General features: G+C 34.2%; 1 pseudogene; it reads right to left on the reverse strand.

The window, feature by feature from the left end:
- Positions 1-2,910: 2,910 nt before the first annotated feature.
- On the reverse strand, positions 2,911-3,991 carry LOC112815382 (ribonuclease P protein subunit p40-like; annotated as a pseudogene).
- Positions 3,992-24,610: the final 20,619 nt, after the last annotated feature.

Raw genomic sequence — 24,610 nt, forward strand, 5'->3', positions numbered from 1 at the left:
AGGGTCCTGAGACCACACTGTCCCGGGAGGATTCCACCCCCCGCTTAGCCACTGCAGCGACGTCCCTCCACGGAGCCAACTTCTAAAAGGTCCGATTTTGTGCTCCGCGGCTCTAGCACTTGCCAGAAGCGGCTGGCGGAGGCCCCTCCCCCGCCGTCTATCCTCCCGAATATCGCCTCGGATTCACTTCTCCGCACGTCCTACCTTCCAGAAAGTGGTCACTTTTCTGTTCAGAGAGTTGTTGCTACTCTCTTCTTCGGTCTCCTGTTGAGTTCGTAGGTGTTCCGAATGGTTTGATCCCTATTCAGCTGAATTCCTGAGACCAGACGAAATCTAGGTCTCCTACTCCTCCACCATCTTGCTTCCCGATGGTACGCATTTTAAATCTTTTATTATTGTTACAAAGATCCCAAGACTGCTCATCATTTTTAAAGTCTATTTTCTCTGTATTGTTCTGTCTGAGTGAATTTTATTGATCTGTTCTCAAGTTCAGTGATTTTATCTTACATAATCTCCACTCTATTATGGTGGTCATATAGGAAGTTTTTTGTTTATTTTCTTTTTTTTTTCCCTGTTATTATATTTTTCAGTTCCATAATTTCTATTTGGTTCTTTGTGACTTTTATCTCCTTACTGAGACTTTGTATTTTTTTTCATTTGCTTCAAGGAAATTCACAATGATTATTGAAGCAATACTACAGTGGTTGCTTTAAAATCTTTGTTAGATAGTTCTAATAACTGACTCTTTTGGTCTGAGTATGAGTTAAGTTTAGTTTTTGCTTCAAATTTGACTTGGTGCTTGGTATGACAAGTGATTTTTTTTTTTTACTGTGTCTCAATAGAATGGATATCGTTAGGGGACTCTTGGTGCTAGTAAATCTATTCTAGCAGGCTATTGTCCTGGCTTTGGTTTAGCATTAGGAAAGACTAGGACAATTCAAAAGAATCCAGGCATCTGATAAATACAGGAACCTCTGAAACCCTTTGGTGTAGATAGATATCATAGTACAAATGAAGTTGTAATGTGATATATCACACAACAAAAGGCCTAGTGCAACCTCTGTCTAGAAGTTTCCCTTCCTCAGATATACCCACCTTGGAACAGGAACTTGATTACACATTTTGGTGTCCTTTTCACTTGTACAAATTTTTCTTTTGCTTATGCTTTTGCACAAAAATAGATATTCAGGTAGAATCTAAAATATTAAGTTTACTGTAAAATTCACAATGTGTTTTTTTTAGCCCAAATATTTAGAGTTTTAGTTATGTTTATGAGGATTATCAAAGTAAGATTAGTTTTAGAGAAAATATAAGATAAAAACCTTATGCATTCTCAATATAATATGAGAAACTATTATTTATTGTAGCACTATGTTTCGTAACGAAAGGCTATAAATAACACAATGACCATTAACTGAAAACTCAATGAATAAACTCAGTAACATCTATACAATGAAGTTCTATGCAGTTGAAATTAGAAAGAATGAACTTTCCTACAACTATCATTTATTAGCTCTCCATAATATATTGTCAAATATGTTTATAAGGGGTTGTGAATTAGTGTGTATGTGTGTTTACTTAAATGATAAAGATGGCAGAATAAACTATAACATTTAAAAAATTATCTATAAGTGGAAGAGAGATAGTAAAGACAGAGATAGTAGCTAACAATATGCATAATATAATTTTATATTCTTTGGAGTTATAAAAATGTTTTACAGGTATAAAAATAAAATTAAAATTAAAACTGAAAGCAAAATAAACAGAAATGTGTCCCACATAACTTAAAATATAATAATTTGATTAGATATTCCAAGTAGAATTTACTTGTAGGACAAAAAATGTAAAATTTTTATCTGTTTTCAGTAATCACAGTTGATGTTAGTATCTATATTTTCATTCTGAGAATAAAGAGATTGAGTATGCATTATGGGAAAGCAAATAAGTAATTATACTCATCTCATTAAGAACTAGGATTTATGAATGGGAGAAGGGCTGCAGAGATATAAGATTGATGAGTTAGGTAAAATATCTGTCATCTTTAATTTGTACTGAGTGCAGAAGTATGAACTTCTAATTTATTTTCTTTTTTTTTAAAAAAAAAAGAGGAAAAATATTTTCTAGTTGTGGCCATGAAAAAAAAAAGTGTTGAGAAATGACCGAGTAGCAATGAGCAGTGATTGGACACAAACTACACAAGATAGGCCCAAAACACCTTGTCATTACAGAAAGCAGGGAAAACAAAAAGCTATCAGGGAAAACTAAGACATGTTATAGAGAACCTGTAGCCAACTTGAATAATCTCTTACATAAGCCAAAGATGGAACAATATGAACATCAATATGATTTATAACTGCATCAGATTAGAACACATCAAATACATTTACATACATGAGTTCATAACAGTGTATCTTTAAATGTTTTTAAAGTAGATGTTATTTTAAAGGTATTTCAACAATGTCTCTCCTTCCACATGCTTTTCTTACAACTTAACCTTCTTTAAGAAGTGGGGTCTATATGTCCTCCCACTGAAACTAGATGAAGCTTTCTGACCATCTCTACTCACTGAATAGAGCCCACCTGAAGCTACAGAACTTCCAAGTTGTCCTCAAAATACAATGCACTCCCCCTCTTTTTCTCTTTGAACACTTTCTCTAGAAGTGGTAAGTCACCATGTAAACATTTTGACTGTTATCATAGCCTGGATGGCTTATCAACAACAGAAATTTACTTCTTATAAATCTGGAGGCTAGGAAGTCTAAGATCAAGGTATCAACGGATTTAGTGTCTGTGAGTGACAGACCTGCTTCCTGGTTCATAGATAATTGACTTTGTGTTGTGTCTGCACCTGGTAGAAGAAATGGGTGAACTCTCTGAGCTATCTCTCTTTTTTTTTAAGTTTTGTATTTTTTACGGTGGACAGTCATCATTCGCCCCAACAGCCATCTGAAGCCAATAGTCCTGATTATTAAAAATCACGAAGTTGTATAAATGTTCTCCTCCTTTTCGAAAACCATGTTCTTTTTCTCTCAACTAAACAGGACTGTCTGTACTAACAATGTAACCCAAGGAGCTAACTTGGGCTCATCAAAGTAGCGACACAGCTGTTCCAAGAGGAGACAGATCTCTGGAAGTATGAAACCAGTGACTGTACACAAATCGGCTTTGGCCACCACTGTGCTTAGCTGAGGACAGCAATAGGTTGATATGAAGTTATTAGGCTCATTATTCAGGTCCGTGTGGCTGAAGATGGCGCCCAGCCAGTCCAGAAGCTCCGGAGCACTGCAGGCCGCCTCTGGCGCCCCCCAGCGGGCGCTGCTCTGCAGCACGGGGCACTGCCGCTCGGTCCCTGTGCTCAGGGCTATTTTTGGCTGATGCTCCTGAATTCGGTATAATTGGAAAAGTATGACATCACTATGTATTCTTCTGCACCTGTATGATGCCAAGCCAAAAGAAAACCAAATTTCAATGGCTTTTTTTCTTTGAAGGACCAAGATATTCTTTCATATTTTTTAGAATTCAGGTTAAAGGATAAATCCATCAAATCAATGGAAACAATAAATTTCATGATTTTTCTGCCAGAATACTGAGATGAACGAACTTGAAGACCAGTTTCTTCATAAGTATCCTTATCCAGTGATAAAATTAATTTCCCGTCTGGCAGCAGGGCCACAGTATTATCTTCATCGATATTTTTATTGTATGTTAGTGCACAGCACCAACCCTTCTTCACAACAGTGTTGATGAATTCGTGTGTAATTAACTCATGAAGAGGTAAGTTCTTCACCAAGTAATAGGGTCCAGTTTCCATGACCAGGTTTTTCAGTTCTTTTGACAGAATCCCACATTCAGGAATCAGAAATGAAACCCTGTAGTTGTGATAGTGCGTCTCCACAAAATGCCAGTGGCACGACTTGTCGTGGCCGAAGTTGGATTTCTTGCAGACCAGCAAGTGCCGGAGAACCTCCCGCAGCCGATGCAGGGTGGCCATGCTCTCCCTGGCGCGGGCCCCCTTTCTGAGGTATCTTTTATAAGCGCACTGAATTCTATTCATGAATGCTCTGCTCTCATCACCTAATCATTTCCTAAAGGCTCCAACTCTAAATACCATCACATTGGGGATTAGGTTTTAACATCTAAATTTCAGGGGGACACAAACATTCAGTCTATAGGCTGACATGTTGTTAGAAAATCCAAATTAGTCCATATGGAAATATCACATAGACAGGCCTAATTCTTCATGCACAGAGGGAGGTGCCTGACCAATTCCCAAATACTTAGTTTTCTGCTGTACCAGGTTTAGCCACTGTCTTGACTACAACAACATTAGAGAGCTCGAACACCAGATGAGAGATCTCAAACACCAGAATTCCTCAGCTGACCCTTCCCTAATTAATGATTCATGGAAAGATGAGAGGTAAACAAATGATTGCCACAGTTTTAAGCCACCAAGATTTGTTTTTTTTTTCTTTCTTTCTTTCTTTCTTTCTTTCTTTCTTTCTTTCTTTCTTTCTTTCTTTCTTTCTTTCTTTCTTTCTTCTTTCTTTCTCTTCTTTCTTTCTTTCTTCTTTCTTTCTCTTCTTTCTTTCTTTTTGTTTCTCTTTTTTTTCTTTTTTTTTCTTTTTTAAGCCACAACAGTAGATACTGGGAACAGTCACATTAGGATGTTAGGGAAACAACACTTAAAAACAAAAACAAAAACAGGTAAATAAAGGGAAAGAATCAAGTATACATCCTGCATTTTCTGTACAAACTGTATCTAAGGGTAACCAAATAGTTAATGATGGAAGTTTTAGATTAGAAAAATGTTCTGCTAATAATTGATGAAGAATGATTGAATTTTATAGGGCTACTTTCAAAGCACTAATGCGTTGGTTATCTAGGCAATGACTATCAATTGTTGATAACCAGATAACTAGATATTATGTGCCGCCTGATGGAGAATGCAAAAGGACTTAAAAAAATTCTTATTAAAAAAAACAAAAAGCAGAACAAAACTTCAACCTGATAAATCCTCTAGATATAACTGCAGTTTACAGGGACTATAGTAGATGTCGAACTGTGTTAACTGGGAGACTCTGCAGGACAAAACAACCCCAGTCTTTACTAAATAACAAAGTAACGGAGAGATAGAAGAGAACCTATAGATAAAAAATATGCAGTGGTTGCACAAGCTTGCATTCCCACCAACAGTGTAGGAGGGTTCCCCTTACTCCGCATCCCCGCCAACATCTGTCATTTCCTGACTTGTTAATTTTAGCCATTCTGACTGGTGTGAGGTGGTATCTCATTGAGGTTTTCATTTGGATTTCCCTGATGCTGAGCGATGTTGAGCACTTTTTCATGTATCTGTTGGCCATTTGGATGTCTTCTTTGGAAAAATGTCTGTTCATGTCTTCTGCCCGTTTCTTGATTGGATTATTTGTTCTTTGGGTGTTGAGTTTGATAAGTTCTTTATAGATTTTGGATACTAGCCCATTATCTGATATGTCATTTGCAAATATCTTCTCCCATTCTGTTGGTTGTCTTTTGGTTTTATGGACTGTTTCTTTTGCTGTGCAAAAGCTTTTTATCTTGATGAAGTCCCAATAGTTCATTTTTGCCCTTAGCTTCCCTTGCCTTTGGCGATGTTTCTAGGAAGAAGTTGCTGCGGCGGAGGTCGAAGAAGTTGCTGCCTGTGTTCTCCTTTAGGATTTTAATGGACTCCTGTCTCACGTTTAGGTCTTTCAACCATTTGGAGTCTATTTTGTGTGTGTGGTGTAAGGAAATGGTCCAGTTTCATTCTTCTGCATGTGGCTGTCCAATTTTCCCAACACCATTTGTTGAAGAGACTGTCTTTTTTCCATTAGACATTCTTTCCTGCTTTGTCAAACAGTACGGAGGTTCCTCAAAAAGTTGAAAATAGAGCTACCATATGATCCAGCAATTGCGCTATTGGGTATTTACCCCAAAGATACAAAGATACAAATGTAGGGATCTGAGGGGGTACGTGCACCCTGATTTTTATAACAGCAATGTCAACAATAGCCAAACTGTGGAAAGAGCCAAGATGTCCATCGACAGATGGATGGATAAAGAAGAAGTGGTATATATATACAATGGAATATTATGCAGCCATCAAAAGGAATGAGATCTTGCCATTTGCAACGATGTGGATGGAACTGGAGGATGTTATGCTGAGTGAAATAAGTCAATCAGAGAAAGACAGGTATCATATGACCTCACTCATATGAGGAATTCTTAATCTCAGGAAACAAACTGAGGGTTGCTGGAGTGGATGGGGGGTGGGAGGGATGGAGTGGCTGGGTGCTAGACATTGGGGAGGGTATGTGCTGTGGTGAGCACTGTGAATTGTGCAAGACTGTTGAATCACAGATCTGTACCCCTGAAACAAATAATGTAATATATGTTAAGAAAAAAAAAAGATGATAGGAGGGGAAGAATGAAGGGCGGGAAATCGGAGAGGGAGAGATGATGGACTCTGAAAAACAAACTGAGGGTTCTGGGGGGGGTGGGAGGATGTGTTAGCCTGGTGATGGGTATTGGGGAGGGCACGTTCTGCGTGGAGCACTGGGTGTTATGCACAAACAATGAATCATGGAACACTACATCAAAAACTAATGATGTAATTTGTGGTGATTAACATAACAATAAAAAATTAAAAAAAGATATACAATGGGCATATCAACCAGTTTGAACATTTAGACCTTATTTGGATATCTGATTCAATCGTAAAAACAAAAATAAAAATGTTTAAGTTAATCATGAAACTTTCACAGCAAATGTGTATTTGATAATACATTGAGATTGTAATTCATATGTATCATATTGATATATTTCTTACAGCTATGTGCTGAAATGTATATATGGGATTTGCTCAAAATTTTTTGAAGGAGTGGTGGTAAAGAGTACAAATGAAATAAAATTAGCCATAAATTGATGATTGTTAAAGGTAAGTGACAGTACATGACAGTGTTATTCCATATTAGTCTTTCCCTCTTATATATATTTGAAATTTTTCATGATTAAAAACTTATGATGGGAAACCCTCTGAAATGTACATTGATCTCATAGAAAATATTAACTTTCATTGTTACAAATATTATACACATTCATTGTTGTGAAGATTTGTTGATACCATTGATGATTGAGTGGTATCAACAAATCTTCACAACAGTGAATGTGTATCATCAATGAAATAGGTGAATTTTAAATTTGAGATGTTTTTGTGTATCATATTAAGTAAGTCTCCCACTTTATATATATTTCTAAGAAATTTTAATCAGAACCAGGTGGTAGATGTAATAAATGCTTTTTGCATAAACAGTTGTATAATTCTTCAAACTTTTATTATTGTGAAATTATTTATTATTGAAATTTTCTTTTATTCCTTGCATGAACAAACCCTATTTGGTACATAAAAAAAGTTTTGCTCTAAATTTACTAGTAAATTATGAGTATCTTAATTTGATTTGGACTTTTTGCAAGTATACTATTAAATGAAGTTGATCTGTAATTTTCTTTTCCATATTTGTCATATTTTGATTTCAGATGCTCTGGGTGCATTAAATTAATTTTGAGGATTTTCTTTTTTACTCTATTTGATAGAATGGGTTGAAAAGCTTTAGCATTAATATGAAAGGTTAAGTGAACATATCAATTAAATCATCTGGACTCTCCTTTGTTTTTAGTGGTTTGAAGTAGAACTGAGGCTATCTAGAAAATTTTCTCACTTTTTTCTATGGTGATTCCTTATTTTTTGTTTTGCATCTTATATTTAACTTGTTTTCTTCTAGAAAATCACAATCCAAGCAGATTTTCCAACACAGTAACATGAAGTTGTGCAAAGTGTTCTTTCATCACTCTATTAATTTCTCATTTCAATTGATATTCCTTTTCATTCCAGTTTTAGTTATTTTTGCCCTACTTTTTTTTTCTTTTTTTAACGAAGTCTGATTCATGGATCTTTAGCAGCATTAGCTCTTCCTTTTTCTCTCCCTCAATCAGCTTTTTGGTATAACTTATCAGTGTGTTTTTTTGATGTTCTAATTTATTTATATATTTTTCTGTAGTCTTCTGTGTTTTTTAAATAAATTCTAAATATGTATAACCAAAAAAAAAAAGATTTGTTGATACCATATAGAAATTTGGTCTGACTTGGCTCTATTTCTCCTTTTCATAAGAGATATAAAATAAATGCAAATAAACAAGAAACTACATGCAAAAATATAGTTTTCGACCTAGTGCTAATTGGAAGGGGAGTTCATCTGTTTCTGGAAGGTAATTTTTATAATAAATGTCTCCTGTGTTTTCCTCATCAAGGATTCAGTGTCTAGAGGGAATCAATATCTCACATTCAGAACATGAACCCTTCTTGAAGAAGAAAATAATTTCATATATATAAGTATATATACACATATATATATAATTCTATGTGTGAATATACTTTAAAAACATATTTTTATAATTTAGCACTACATTTTATACAGAAAATTTGCCTTTATACTTCATATTTTCCTAGTTTTATCTGTTTATGTCTTTCTTCTTTTATTAATTGGTCCAGTCAGTGTTATTTTGACCCAAGTAGACACTCAGCATTTAGGAACCATCATTTTCATTCCAACCTAGGGATACTTTGTCTTTGCAACTTAAGTATAAACATCTGTCAGCTTCTATATAATTTTATTTTTTGTTTGTGACAATAAATCTGACTTGCAAAAATCATTATTAAAAGTTTCTCTGTTAAAATATGCTTTTTCTGTTTTTATACATTTATATGCATTACTAAACTTCATCTTATATACTATTTATAAACATATAATTGTTAGATAGGGGAAACTGTATTCAAACATTAGCATAAATGGAAGACAAAGAAATCTTTCCACACTTCTATTTCATGTGGATTCTTCCAGTGAGTGATGAACCTAACTTTGAAGCCTACAGACTTTAGTTATTCTACCACCTGTACAATGTTTAGGTCAAGTATTGCATCCCTGCCCCTGGGAGTCAGGCATCTCTCCAGAGAGTTAAACCCTCAAGAGAGGGCTTGGGGGATTGGATTCTCTTCTCTTCTCTGTTATTTACCAGCCCAGCTCCAGGGACAGAAAGATATTGTGCACAAGCTAAACAGAGGTCATACAGAGGTGACGAAAGTTCATGCAAAGGTAAATATAGAGAACATGTTCTGGAGTAAATCTTAATCAAGGGATCTTTAGGGAAGGTTATATTGTGCCCAAACTGACTACCAACATCCCAGAACTATAATCAACCAGTAGTTTCCCTTTGAAACATTGAGTACTTGTATGTATACACGTTCAAAATAACCTCAGCAAAGTGAAGTGTTCATTTAAACTTTATCATTAAAATACTAAATTTGCACATGTATCTTACTCAAGAGGGGATTTTAGTTGCCTTATGGTAGAAATTATAGATGAGAGGCCATTTTTGGTGAACATATTTCTAAAAATATCTTCCTAAACACAAATGTAGTTCATCAATAAGTGAATGGAATAAAATTAAGTACCAGGGTGCAGCTGTTATATTCATGTACTATATGTGGAAAAAAAACAAGCAACTATAGCAAATATATATTTAAATCTCAAAGATAATGAGTTAGAAATGATAACTTATGCATACAGAGATCTCCAAAAGTAATCATTATTGAGAAATTCTTAAAAATAGTGTACAAAAAAACTTATAAGAAACATGGAAGATAGTGCCAAGAGATAAATCTGACTAAATACCATTTCTGACATGATAATTTTACAAAAATCTGATAACAATTCTATAGTTTTTAAATATCTTTATATTTCATATAGTTTAATAAGATTTTGCCATATTACAAGAACATTTAGAATATTAGCGATTATTATACTTGATATCGATTATATTTAGCAACAGCAAATCAACAATCTCAGAATCCCTATCTTAAGATAGTCATTATCTGTGGATTAAATCGAGCTGTATTTAGCCTAAGATGAGTGCTTTGACTTGAAATTTGTTTTTTACGCAATCATTTCATCCACCAACATCTAGTTTTATGCTCACAGTAGGAATTGAAAAGACTGCTCCTTCTTCAGTCTCTTCTTGGTGATCATTGATAGGGTGATGGAGGGAGTTTCAGAAGTCTGAAAATACCCTTGGCTTCCAGCTCCATTTTTGGTCACTAAATACACTACCATACCCTGATTTATTGGACTTTTAAATAACCCGTGAGAGGAAAAATAACGCTTCACACAACAACAAGGAAGTCTAGGTACAGAGTAAAAGTTTTTGTACGGCAAAGAGAATGAGAGGTCAGCATGATGCCATGCACATTCATTTTCAATTCATACAAGACTTCACTCTTTGCATCTATTTTTAATCAAACAAATAAAGCCTGGGACACAAATCTATGAATGCGTACATTTTTTTTTAGTCATTCTTACATCTAGCTTGTTATCCATATCTGCAAAGTGACTGGCAAGTGACAAAGCAAGTGAGGCAAGATAAATTCACACACTTTATTCTCCTTCCTAGAGATCTTTGTAAACAAAATTAGTGTCTATAGAGAAATATAGAACTCTCATGTGCCTAAGTTCAAGAACCTCAGAGATACTCTATAAGGAATTCTGAACTCAGTAAGAAGGAACTGCTAAAAAAAAATGCATTTAGAATAGATAAAATGACATTCTCTGAAAATATCCCGAGGCTTTCTGTGAAAACTGGAAAATGCAAACATTTATTTTCATCAACACATCTGATTTGGTGACTCTATAAGATCGATATCCATTGTGAGAACGGGAATGCTGTTTTTGATGCAAATGAATATTTGTTTGTACTCTCTATCTTGAATGTGTCAATTTGTTTCTGTCTTGAAGATATCACTTTATGAAATAGTGGTAATAGTTTTTCTAATAGGGCACATTATCATGGCACATTATTAACTAGTGAGGGCTGGCAACACATGTATTTAACTACCAAGATTTGACCAAAATTTTTGTTATTGATTTTTATATCTATTATATATAAAATCTGTTATACATTATATTTATATGTGGGTGTGCTTTCTATGAAGCATATAATGTTTAAGATTGCCTAGAATTTAGCAACTCAGCTGGTGAACCTAACACCAAAATGTCTAAACTTTGTAGGAAATTTGAAATTCTGCAATTTGCTTCTTTTGAACCTTTGTTATTAACAGTTTATTTATTGAACTTCATCAATTAATTGTGGATTAATTATTATTTTAACTTTGCAACATGTTTAGGTAGTAAATGGGAAATAATTTTTCATTTTCCTTTATTTTATTGCCACATGATATTCTCATAATTACTAAAAATAAAACTGTTCAGTTTACAGGGCTTCTGCTGTCCACTTTTTTGTGGGTGTTACTTGTTTAATTACTAATTGATCTCTTGTTTTTGTGTATTCAGAACACTCAAAATATTACATTTATTAAATTTTACATGAAAGGATTCCTGTGTATGATAAACTACATGTTATATATTAATATGAAACATATTAACAATAATTTCTAATCTATTTGCAAAATCTGAATATATTGAGAATAAATGATAAGTGATTAATTTGCTAAGAAACTGAAAGCTAATTATTATATAAAATTGAATTATGTTCCATAACAAATATCATGTTATGGTTAGGCACTTAGAAATTTCCTCAACCTCATGAAAAGAGAAGATCAAATATATCATAAGATGATTTTTAAAATAATAAGGCTTAAAAAATGAAGCAGCACAACAGTGTGATATGCTATAAATTAAAATGTTAATTAAGTAATAGCCCATTAATTATATACACAACACATACACACATTCTTCTATTGCCTCTACATTGGCTGAGGGATGCTGCATGGGCTGTTTATTTTTTGTAATATGTTATACCTGCAACTTTAAGATAAATTAAAATACTATGTAAATAATAATTGTATACACACTCAAAGCCTTGAACTCTCTATGTGCCTTTAAATACTCTCTGTGTGCCTTTGGACTAGTCACTTAATCTTGGTAGACTTCAATTTTCTTATCAGAATTTGAAAAATATTGAAAAAATGTTGAAAAATATCTATATCACAAGATTGTCAACAACTGATAGCAAGCATATGAAGTCTTTAATATAGTACATATCAATACATGTTCATTATGATAATATAATCATAATACTATTAGAGTTGATGATAAATTATTTTATGTCATTATCTAGACCTCATATTTTCAAAAGCCGTTCTGTTCTTTTAATTTCAAAAGAGTCATAAAAGCTCTTTTCCTGAAAATCTTTCTTAAGCCAATGTCAAAGATTTCAAATATAATTAGAATGTCATTGTATTTGATGATTGTGAAAACAGTCACAGAGATGTAGTAAGAACAAAAAGTCAACTACATTGACATAAGTCATTAAGCACTGATTTGCTTTCTGCCACCGATATGCTTGCTGCCCTGTGCCTAGTACTTGTCAAATATTAATTATACCTAGGCATTATGATATCTATGCTGCTGTTCTGTATTTTATTTTCCACTTTATTTCTCCCAGCTCCTCACTATGCACTCAAAAATAACAATTACAATTCTTAGAAGTAATTTAACATAATAATAGTTGAGCCTAAAACCCAAATGATGCCACAGTTGTGATGTTCTTTAAGTGTAAATAAATTTTCCTGATTTTCTAGATATTGGAAAAAGACATTTAACACTTTCGAACTTGTTCAGAAACTTTGAAATTATGAGTTGTATGAAAACAAACTTAATGAGTCATTTATTAAAAGCATTGATGCACAAGATTCAAAAAAAGCAATGATGTTGCTTCCATTGCTCTAATTTACTGTGTATGTTAATAAATATAACACATTCCTCCAACCCCAAATTTGGCATAACTATTAGCTTTTTTCCAATTAAATTCTGTTCACAAGAAAATGATGTGTCATCCTTGTTTTCATCTCCTTTCTGCAAATAAGAAAGAAACAAGCAAGCAAATAAAACAAGACAATGAAACTTACTTATATCTTAAATTGTATCCTAATTGACCACTCAATTATTCAAAACTTAATTATTTGATTTATTGACTAAAACATATTACATTTTGGAAATGGGAAACTAGGCCAGTCGTAGAGCTTTGACTCTGTAGGCATAGGTTATCACAAATTGAGAAATGTTGGATTTATTTTGAAAGAAATCTTGGGGCGCCTGGGTGGCTCAGTTGGTTAAGCGACTGCCTTCGGCTCACGTCATGATCCTGCAGTCCCGGGATCGAGCCCCGCATCGGGCTCCCTGCTCAGCAGGGAGTCTGCTTCTCCCTCTGACCCTCTTCCCTCTCGTGCTCTCTATCTCTCATTCTCTCTCTCTCAAATAAATAAAAATAAAAAAATATTTATTTTGAAAGAAATCTTAAAGGAATAAGTCACAGAGTAGTTGCCAGACTCAAAGGTTATACTTCTCTCCAGGGTAACTTCTTCCTTGAGCACTGCTGACTATATTTGTAAAAGGTAAAACATTAGTCTCATAGTATCTCATAATAATATCTGTTATTAGAGATTTGAAACATTAAAAATGATATTAAAAGAGGCTTAGAGTGTGACAGCATGGGGCACTCCCTGAACCTGCTCTCCAGTAAAACTGGTGTTACTTAAAAAAAAAATTGTTTAAAGTCTCAGGATATGGTCACAGGGACACACAGACAATGAAGATACATTTATTCAAGAAAACCTAAAGTACTATAAGAAGGGTGAGAATCTGTGGTATTTATACTGAGATTCACTCCCTCACTTGCTCCTCCATACTCAGCAAGATAAAAGCTGCATTACAGGTGAATGCAACCAAGAACACTGGGTTACCTCTTCCCCTAGCTCCTGGTCAGAGGGATATATCTTCCCAGGAGGGGTAAGACATGAGCATTTTTCATTCTGAACCCAGTCACAGTTGCTGAGGCTGTTATAGGCGAATAGCCCCAAGAGGTGGGGGGTTCCCTTTTTCCACTCATGCGCAAACTGTAAGATAGAATTTCTGCCTTGGGTGCAGTACCACTGAGAATACTGGTATCCTGACCTCCTTTGCCCAGTCCTAAGGTATTGACTGCACACTGAGAGAGACAAGTAAGAAGACCGTAGGCTACTGCTCTCCACTCCCCCAATCATACAGCACTCAGTTCCTAAAACAGCTTTGTAACTCATAGAGAAGCACACCATGGTCCCCATATCCAGCTCCAGAGATGTGGCTCAGAGGTTTTTCCTTGGGTAGGGGGATGTGGAGGAAGAGAGAAGCAAGTCCTAAAAACAATAGCTCTTAATCTCTTCCCAAAGGAATTGAACTTGAAATAAGGTTCAAGCCTAAAAAATGAACAAACAAAACATAGTGCAAGTTGTGGTGAAAGCGAATTAGGAGATTAGTAGGGTCATTGGGCATATAGGCTAGACTGTAAGCTAATTACAGAGAAAGACAAAGAGACAACTGGGAGGAATTCAACTAGGGTCTAAAAAAAAAAAAGTTTAATAATTTAAGGAATTATCTCTTCAAAGGAGCCTGAATTTTATTGGTTTTGTCTGTGGATCAATTTATGCCCAGCATATTGTTGAACATTATACAGCAATTAATTAGCAATTACTGGAACATAACAGCTGGATGAGGTCAGAGAGAGAGAGATAGCCAAATACAGACCTGCCAGAACCACTGTCATACCAGTGACTGTAGGAAACCCAAGCTTATTCCCCTTATATTAGTCTGCTCGGGCCTGCTATAACAAAGTACCACAAACTAAGGGGATTAAACAACAAAAATGTAGTTTTACAGTTCTGGAGGCTAGAAGTCCAAAATCAAGGTGTTGGCAGTGTTGGTTCTTTCTCAGGACTATAGGAGACCCTCTGTTCCATGCCTCTCACTAGTTTCTTGTTGGTTTCCTGGCAATCTTTGATGCTCCTTGCTTTGTAGAAGCATCAGTCTGATACCTGCCCTCGTCTTGATGCAGGTTCTTCCTATGCACATGTCTATGTCCAAATTTCCATTTCTTATAAAGATACTAGTCATATTGGATTGGGGCCAATCCTGCTCCAGTACAACCTTATCCTAGATTAGCTAATTAAATCTGCAGTAACTTTACTTCCAGATAAAATCACATTCTGATGTACTGGGGATTAGGACTCCCACATACAAGTTTCATAGAGAAATAATTCAATCTATAACAGCCTCCATGAGGAGCAACATCAAAGGCTTAAAATTTTGTAGGGGGAGGAGTAGGCTCCATTAAAATAACCCAGCCATTTACTAAGCAACAACAAATGAATACAAATAATAAGTTCAAGAGGAAGAGTACCCAGAATTGCTACAACATATTATAAGAATAAAAGGAAATCACGATTAAAAAGTAAAGGGAGATGTGATGACAATGTGTCTTCAAGTAGAAAATATCAATAAAGAGAAAGAAATTATAGAAAACAAATGGAAATTATGGGGTAGAAAGTATAATAATTAAAATGAAAAATTCGCTAGAGGGGCACAATAGTAAATTTGAACTGCCAGAATGTTGGGGTTAATGTAGAGCATGAAACCAGCCATAATACCCGGCTTGCTAAAATGTAACACGGAGGCCACTGGGGGCGATGGGAGGGTTTCAGAGAAGGGCACAGGCCCTTGGAACACCGGGGCCGTGTGACCACTCTGCCGTTGGAATGCCGTGGGGAGTTACCTGCGCCAAAGCTCTCTTAGCCCAACCAGCCGCCCAGTGATCTAAGAGATGTAGGCATTGTCCCTTAGGCTATGTTTAGTCGAACATACAGATTAACCTATTGTATCTTTCCCATAAAGATAATTTCCCAGTTTCAGTAAGACCCCTTGTCACACGTCATGTGCTTGAGACACCGTGACAAGGATTTGTGATTATCCCGAAGGACCAATAAAAGTGAGCAAAGAAGAGCAAAGGGTCTTCCTCTCTGAGTGTTGACTCCCTTGTTGTCTTATCTCTTTCACGGAAAAGTTTGGAGTAATCATTCATCCATCGGTACAGGGATTGCTGGCCACTCCCGGCAGCAGAAGAAGTAATTGGCAGATTTGAAGATAGAGTGATAGAGGCTATGCAATCTGAAGAACAGAGAGAAAAAAGAATGAAGAAAAATGAAGAGAACCTCTGAGAAATATGGGCATTATTAAACATGCCAATGTAGGAAAAATGGGAGTACTCGAAGGAGAAAAGAGAAATAAGCAGAAAAAAATATTCAAAGACTTAATGGCTGAAAGTTCCCAAATTTATTGAAATAAATTGAAGTTCAATAAAATCCAAGTAGGATAAATGCAAAGAGATCCACAAATACATCATAGTTAAAAGAAAAAATTGCTGAAATTCAAAACAAGGAGCAAATTTTGAAAGCAGCAAGGGAAAGGCAACTCATCACTTACAAGAGAACTCCAGTAACTATCAGCTGTGTTCTCATCAGAAACGATGGAGGTCTGAGGGCAATGCAATAACATACCATATTCAAAATGCTCATAAAAACAATCAACCAAGAATCCTATTTACGGCAAAGCTATCTTTCAAAACTGAAGGTAAAGTAAAACATTACCAGATGATCAAAAATTGAGCAAATTTGTTGCTAGGAGACCCACCTCACATGAAATACTAAAGGAAGTTCTTCAGGCTAAAAACAAGTTAGTGCAGACAGTACTTTAAAACCACACACAAAAAACAAAGAACACCAGTAAAGATAATTATGTAATTATTAAAAAATATATAAATGCATATTTCTTCTCCTGTCTTCTCTTAATTGATTTAAGAACCAGTTACATTAAACTATATATATGTTAGTTGGACCTATAACATATAGACATATATTTGCCAAAAACAGCACAAAGGAGACAGGTGAGAGCAAATCTGTATTGGGTTAAGGAAATGACTCCAGATGGTATGCAAATCCATAAGAACAAATAAAGAGAAACAGAAACGGTAAATCAAAATGTTAATATAACAAAATCTATAAAAATGTTCTTGCTGTCTTTTCTCCTCTAAGCTTCTTTAAAAGATATCAAATTATATCATGTAATAATTTTAACTGTATTATTGGACTTGTGACATTTACAGATGTGATATGTAGAACAATAATATCACAGGAAGGAAGGAAAGGGGAGAGAAGAGTAACATTTCTATGTTTAACTGAAATCAAATAGTATAAATCTGAAGCTAATAATGATAGTGTAGTGTATATGGTAAGCCCTAGAGGAACCACTAAAAAAGTAAGTAAAAATATACAGTGAAAAAAATCCTTAAAGAAATGTAAATGCAACATTCAAAAATATTCACTTATGTCAACAGAAAATAGTGAAGAAGGATTAGAGGGAAAAAAAGGCACAAGACATGTGGAAAATAACCAGCAAAATGGCAGCGACAAATCCAAATGTAGTAGCAATAATGTTAAACATTGTGAGATTAACATTAAATTAAAAATGTTAGATTAAACCATCTAGTCAAAAGGCAAGAACTGCAAGACTTGATAAAAAAACAACATCCAACTATTTGCTCAAGATACAGCTATTTAAATTAAGAAATAACACAAAGTATGTTCTCCAACCAAAATGGAATGAAACTAGAAATCAACAGCAGAAAGAAATTTAAGATATTTGCAAATATGTGCAAATTAAGCAACACATTCCACAATAACCAACAGATCAAAGAAAAATAGGAAATAGGAAAATAGGAAATCAGAAAAGTATTTTGAAATAAATGGAAATGAGATACAATATAACAAAACTCATGAGATGCAGATAAAACAGAGCTTAGAGTGAAATTTAAGCTGTAAATGGCCTAGACTAAGAAAGAAGAAAGGTATCAAATAAGTAAACTAAACTTCTACTTTAAAACAAAGGAAAAGTATAAGCAAGCAGCAGGAAGGGAATAAAGCTTAGAGCAGAAATTAATGAAATGGAGTGTAGAAAAACAACGGAGAAGATCAGTAAAAGTAAAAGCTAATTCTCTTAAAATATCAACAGAACAGAGAAAACTTTAGTTTGATTGACCAGAGAGACAAAGAGAAATAAAAGAAGGGATATTACTACTGACCTTAGAGAAATAAAATGTATTATAAAGGAATTCTATGAAAAACTGTATGTCAATTAATTGGATAGCTTAGATGAACTTAAAACAAATTTTTAGAAAGACACAAATTACCAAACTGATTTAAGAAGAAATAGATAATCTAATTAAATTAAATGGAGGCACTTAATTAATAATCAAAACACAACCCACAAAGAACCCCCAGGTCTAGACAGCTGTACCACTGAATTTTCCCAAACATTTTAAAATAGAAATAACACCAAATATTCACATACTCTTCTATAGAAGAGGAGGGAACACTTCCAACTCATTCCAGGAGTCTATTACCCTGATACCCAAATCAGATAAAGACATCATGAGAAAAGAAAACTATAGACCAATATTTCCTTAAAAATATGGGCGCAAAAACCCTCAGCAAAATATTAACAAACTGAATCCCGCAACCAAGTGGGATTTATCCCAGGTACATGAGGTCAGCTTAATATCAAACATCAGTTAATGTAATATATCAATTAATTTTTTAAAATAAAGCAAGATTATTTCAATAGACAGAGAAAAAGGGACGCCTGGGTGGCTCAGTCCATAAGCGTTGGGACTTTTGATTTCAGCTCAGGTCATGATCTCAGGGTCCTGAGATGGAGCGCTGAGTCATCTCCGTGCTGGGCCTGGAGCCTGCTCAAGAGTCTCTCTCTGCCCCTCCTTCCCTGATTGCACTCTCTCTAAAAAAAGAGAGAGAGAGAAAGAGAGAGAGAGAGAGGAGCATTGGCCAAATCAAGCACACTTTCATAATAAAATACTGAATAAACTAGAAACTGAAGGGAACCTCTTCAACCTGATAAAAGGCATCAATGAAAAACCCATGGCTTGCATTATATTTAATGCTGAAAGATTGGATACTTTTCCCAGAAAATCATAAAAAAGACAAGAATGTCTATTTTCACCACTTCTGTTTAACTTCATACTAGCTTCTAGCAGGTAGAATTAATCAAGAAAAAAAGAAAAACTTCCATATTGGTGTAAAACTACCTTCACAGATGAATGATATTTTTTATTATTCACAGATGATATGATTTTTTGAAGATTTTATTTATTTATTTATTTATTTATTTATTTATTTATTTGAGAGAGAGAGAGAGCACGATTGGAGTGGGTGAGAGGGAAAGGGAGAAGCAGACTCCCTGCTGAGCAGGGAGCCTGCTGTGGGGCTAGATCCCAGGACTCCAAGATCATGAAGGCAGACACTTAACTGACTGAGCTGAAGGCAGACACTTAACTGACTGAGCCACCCATGTGCCCCTAGATGATATGCTTTTTATATAGAAAATCCTAAGTAGTCCACCAAGAAACCTACTAGGACTAACAGATGAGTTCAGTAAGTTTGCAGGACACAAGATCCACATACAAACTTCAATTCAATGAACAACCAAAAATGAAAGAAAACAATTCCATTCACAATCGCATCAGAAAGAATAAAACATTTAAAAATAAATAGAACGAAATTTATACTCTAAAAGCTACAAAGAATTATTCAAGAAATTAAAGAAAATCTAAATAAATGGGGAAACATCGGATGCTAATAGATCAAAAGATTTAATACTGTTAAGATGGCAACAATCCCCAAATTGATCTGTGGATTCAACCCAATCCTTATCAGAATGCCAGATGGCTTATTTGTAGATTTAACAAGTAGATTCTAAAATTTATATGGAATTGCAGTGATTAAAGTAACAACAACAACAAAAATATAAAAAGAACAAAGTAGGAATACTCACACTTCCTGATTCCGAAATGTAATACAAAACAACAGAAATCAAGTGTTGGTGATGTCATAAAGATAGATATATAGATCAAAGGAATAGTACTGATAGTGCAGAAATAAAACCATGTGTCTATGGTCAACTGATTTTGTAAGAATTTCAAGACCAATCGATGGGGAAGGAGTAACCTTTCAGGAGGTGCTAAGACAACTAGGTACCCACATGCAAAAACATGAAGTTGAATCCTTACCTCATACAAAAATTAACTGAAGATGATTCTATGACCTAGATATAATAGCTAAACATACAAAACTCTTAGAAGAAGACAGAGAGGAGATTCTTTATGACCTCAGATTTGACAGTGGATTCTTAGATGAACAACCAAAGAAAAAAAGAGATAAATTGGATTTCTTCGTTTTTTTAAGTGCTTTTGTACTTCTACAGACACTAACAAGGAAGTAAAAGACAACCCACAGAATGAGAGAAAATATGTTTATAAATTTATATCTGATAAGGGAATTTTATCTAGGAAATATTAAGAAATTTTACAACTCAATAATAGAGAGTCAAATTCATAAAAATGAAACAAACTCATAAAAAAAGAACAAATATTTCTGGTAGACATTTCCCCCCAAAAGATATACCAAATCCAATGAACTCATGAAAAGATCTTGACATTAGGCAACAGAGAAATGCATATCAAAACCATAATAGCATAACCGTTCCCACCCACTAAGATGGTATATACACAGAAGTGAAAACTTATGTCCACAGGAAAAAATTGTACATGAATGTTTAGAACAGCATTATTCATAATAGTCAGAAGCTGGAAACAATCTAAAATATCCATTAACTGATGAATAAACAAAAAGTAGTATATCAGCTATAATATTCAGCCATAATAAAAGAATGTAATGATACATTCTATAACACAGACGAACCTTAAAAATATTATGCCAATTGAAAGAAGCCAGTCTCAAAAGAATGCCTATTATATGATTCCATTTATATGAGATCTCCATAACATGCAAATCTATAAAGACATAACCATATTAGTGGTTGCTTAGGTTTGGGGGGGATAAAACAATAGTATTAAAAGGGTGGGATTTATTTTTTAGGTGATGAAAATGTTCAGTAGGTTCCACATATGTGTGAAAATACTAAAATACATTGAAATGTGCTCTACTTTAAATGGGTCAGCCCGTGCACATATTGCAATGAGCACAGGGTGTTATACGCAAACAACGAATCATGGAACACTACATCAAAAACTAATGAAGTACTGTATGGTGACTAACATAACATAATAAAAACAAAAAAATAAGTGGGTGAATTTCAAAAAAAAATAAATAAATGGGTGAATTCCATGATATTAAATTATATATCAATAATAACTGTTTTTAGAAAACAAAAACTATATAAACTTTTTGTCAGACTCATTTATAGGCCCATAACCATATTTATACTTATATTTATTTCCACTATACCTTTATTATTTTTCTTATGATACCCTGTTCATACTTTCTGTCCCCAATACTTCTACTCTGTCAAGCATAATTTCTCCATAAATTTCTTCTTCTTCAACAGATGCCTGGCACTAATATTGTTTCATATTTGTTAGGAAAGTAGTTGGGAAGGGAACTTACACCTTCAAATATCCAACGCAGCAATACCAGCTTGGATTCTAGTTACATCTTTGCCATTTACCATTTATTGACTTTGGTATGTCATTTATCCTTTCAAAAACTCAGTTTGCTATCTATAAATTAATCCAAATTTTTATCTTCATGGTTTTATTTTGGAGATGAATGAGACAATATATATTTAAGACAGCACCTTGGACCTGGTATATAATAAACACTTGGTAACTATCTACCCATATTATCCTTTCAATACTAATCATTTTGCAGCCATCTTTATATATAGATCTGATTAAGTAGATAAGGATCGATAGAAGGGATAGTCCTGTTTTGATAACTTCCTTCTTTTGTTGTGTGTGTGTGTGTGTGTGTGTTTTGCAGAATTAGATTAAATGACTCATTTAATTTTAAATTTTAATTATAACTATTAATCTATTGCTAACATTAGTGCCAAAATGATTAGTCATTAATTTTAACTTTTCTGAATATCAAACTCTGAGCAGCTAAATACATTTGAACATAAAAAATAAAAATGTGGTTGCCTAGGGCTGGCGGGGGGAAGGGAAGTTATTTATCAATAGGCATAAAGTTTCAATTAAGCAAGTTGAATAAGCTCCTGAGAACTGTACAATATTGTATCTATAGCCAACGATAATGTTCATCTAAAAACTTGAGAGTTTATTTTATGTTGTCTTAACAACAAAAAAAATCATTTCTTAAAAATAAATTAAGGCCCCATGTCAATTTTTCTTATTATATACTTATCACCTAAAGCTTAAGCATTATTTTTCAAATATTAGATTTGTTTCTGTTATGAGAAAAATGCTTCCTTAATCTTTGAAGGTACTGGAGATTGATAGTCAAGTGATTTGTTTTCCTTATGGAAAATGAATGTGTGTATATTTGCTGTGGATTTCCTTGATGGTATTGCAGTTTACAAAATCTCAGTAATTTGTAGGCATTGATGAGTAAATCAGTCTGAATTAAAGAGAGAAAACACCAATTATTTCTAAGCCTAGTTGGACCTGCTGCAATGAATAGATGTGGGTCTGGAGTCCTTAATTATAACATATTTTACAGGTTAACTATATTTTTGATCTTGTAGTAACTTGCTATTAATTTACTTAGCAAGCTTTTATTTCTTCTTAGATCATAAAAAGGTGAACTTCATTCTAGTTCAGGTTAAATAATGGCAAATTCTGAATTTCTAGACTTTACATTATTAGTGTTCAATCAAATATAATCCATACTGTTCACTTTTGTTTGGCTAGCATTGGATCAGGGTTCCTTAGTTTCAAATTTTAACACATACATCTATAAACTGTCTCAGCATAGTAGGAGGGCAATTTTGTTTTATTATATCCCTCTTGACTTCTTGTCTTAGATGCTTCTCTTCCTCTCAATAAATATTAGTTGATGGTAATTCCACTGTTAAAGACCTCTCAAATGGCAATATTCTTTATCCTCAAATATTAATGGGGCACATCAGAACTATGACACATAACTCAGACTTTTTATTTCAGCAATTTTCTATTCTATTTACTTTAACTGGCACCCCTAGAGTTACAGTGCTTTATTGGCTTAGTTTAAATGTGCAATTGTTACTTATGGGTTAAGCAGGTAGGCTGATTGCATTAATAAAAATTGATAAGTAGGCAGGTTATCCTTCCTAATTTATTTCCATGGCAACAGACAAGCAACCGTGCCTTGTTTCTCAGGAGCAGAATGCTAATAATCAAATGTGCCTTACCCAGATGAATATATAACCCAGTTTACTAATATAAATGTCTCGACATTATGTATATTATTGAAGAGAAATACACATTAATTCTGCATCTAAGTTACATGATGGATATGCTCAGGAGAATGAAAAAAATGAGAAAGTTCCTCTGAAACATCAAAATTGTTCATTAAAGTAATGTATTTTAAATAGTGTATACAGTGAAAAATTTAATTCTCTGACACTTGCATTGTTTATTTCAGGAGGTCTTGATATTACAGAAAAAACAGACCAATGCATAGTTATTTTGACATCTCAGAAAATAATGGGTCCTGCACAAGAGTTCAATTAAACAATAATCCCTGGGAAAAATGGTCATTACTAGCAGTTAATGATTGGTTTGTTAGTTAATGGCCCAAGGCAAAGCTGAGGGAGGTTAAGACTCTAACAAACGAGTTGTGAATTGTAGCAATGGCTTGTGAATTGCAGCAGTGAGGGATTTTAAAGGATTTTTCCCCTGGTTATAAACCACCATTAATGGTTTATGATAGCAATAATGTGCTTTTTAAGACTGATTATAACATAGGACAGTCTCTGAAACAACTGATATTTCTAGTAAATTGACAATTGATTTTCTTCTGATATTTCCAGATACCATAAATTTGCAGGTGTGATTTTTTTTTTTTTGCTTTAGAACATAGGCATCTATATTATACACATACATTGTTCATTTGTTCAAAATATATGTAATGTTGGCCAAGCTACAAATAGCATTCTCCTACTGCAGTTTTCTTGGTGAAAAATATTGTGTGGATTTCTATTAGTGATAATTGTGTATTTTCTTTAGGTTACTTGGCTGGCAAGTTTTGACCTGTGATATTAGTTTATCTTGAAATGAGATCACCCACAGAGTTTTTACTTAAAAGGCTTTAAGACTATGGAATGGGCTCTTGAATCCCTACATCCCCACAGCTCCCACAGAAGGAAAATGCCATTGGCTTTTCTGGCCCACAACCATGTCTTCATGTGTTCACGAGTAATTTAACAGAATAAATGTGCTATAATCAGAACTTCTTTACCTAACATCAGTGATATCCTATCACCTCCCTATTTTAATCCACAGGAAATTAGACTTCATTAGTCGGGGTACTTGCCTCACAAAACTACTTGTAATGAAACTATAATAGCTTCTGGGATGCAGGAAGGCTTCATCTGCTCTTAGAAATAAGACTCTGTACTCAGCTTCAATTAAGTCCGAATCTGTGTAACTGACAACCACAACTGGTCAACTGGTGAATTGATGGGGGTGGGGGGGTCAGTGAAACTGATAATTTGGCTCTTGAGATATATTTTTGTAAAAAAAATTAATTGGTTTCTTTTAAAATTAGTTTTCTTAATTCACTGAATTCACATTTTGTAGGTGTCAGCTAGAATTTGGAATTGACTTCAATCAGAGAGGTCATGTGGAA

This window comes from Callorhinus ursinus, unplaced genomic scaffold (genome assembly GCF_003265705.2).
Source record: "Callorhinus ursinus isolate GAN/ISIS: 27379988/994484 unplaced genomic scaffold, GSC_fseal_2.0 scaffold6, whole genome shotgun sequence".
Classification (NCBI taxonomy): Eukaryota; Metazoa; Chordata; class Mammalia; order Carnivora; family Otariidae; genus Callorhinus; species Callorhinus ursinus.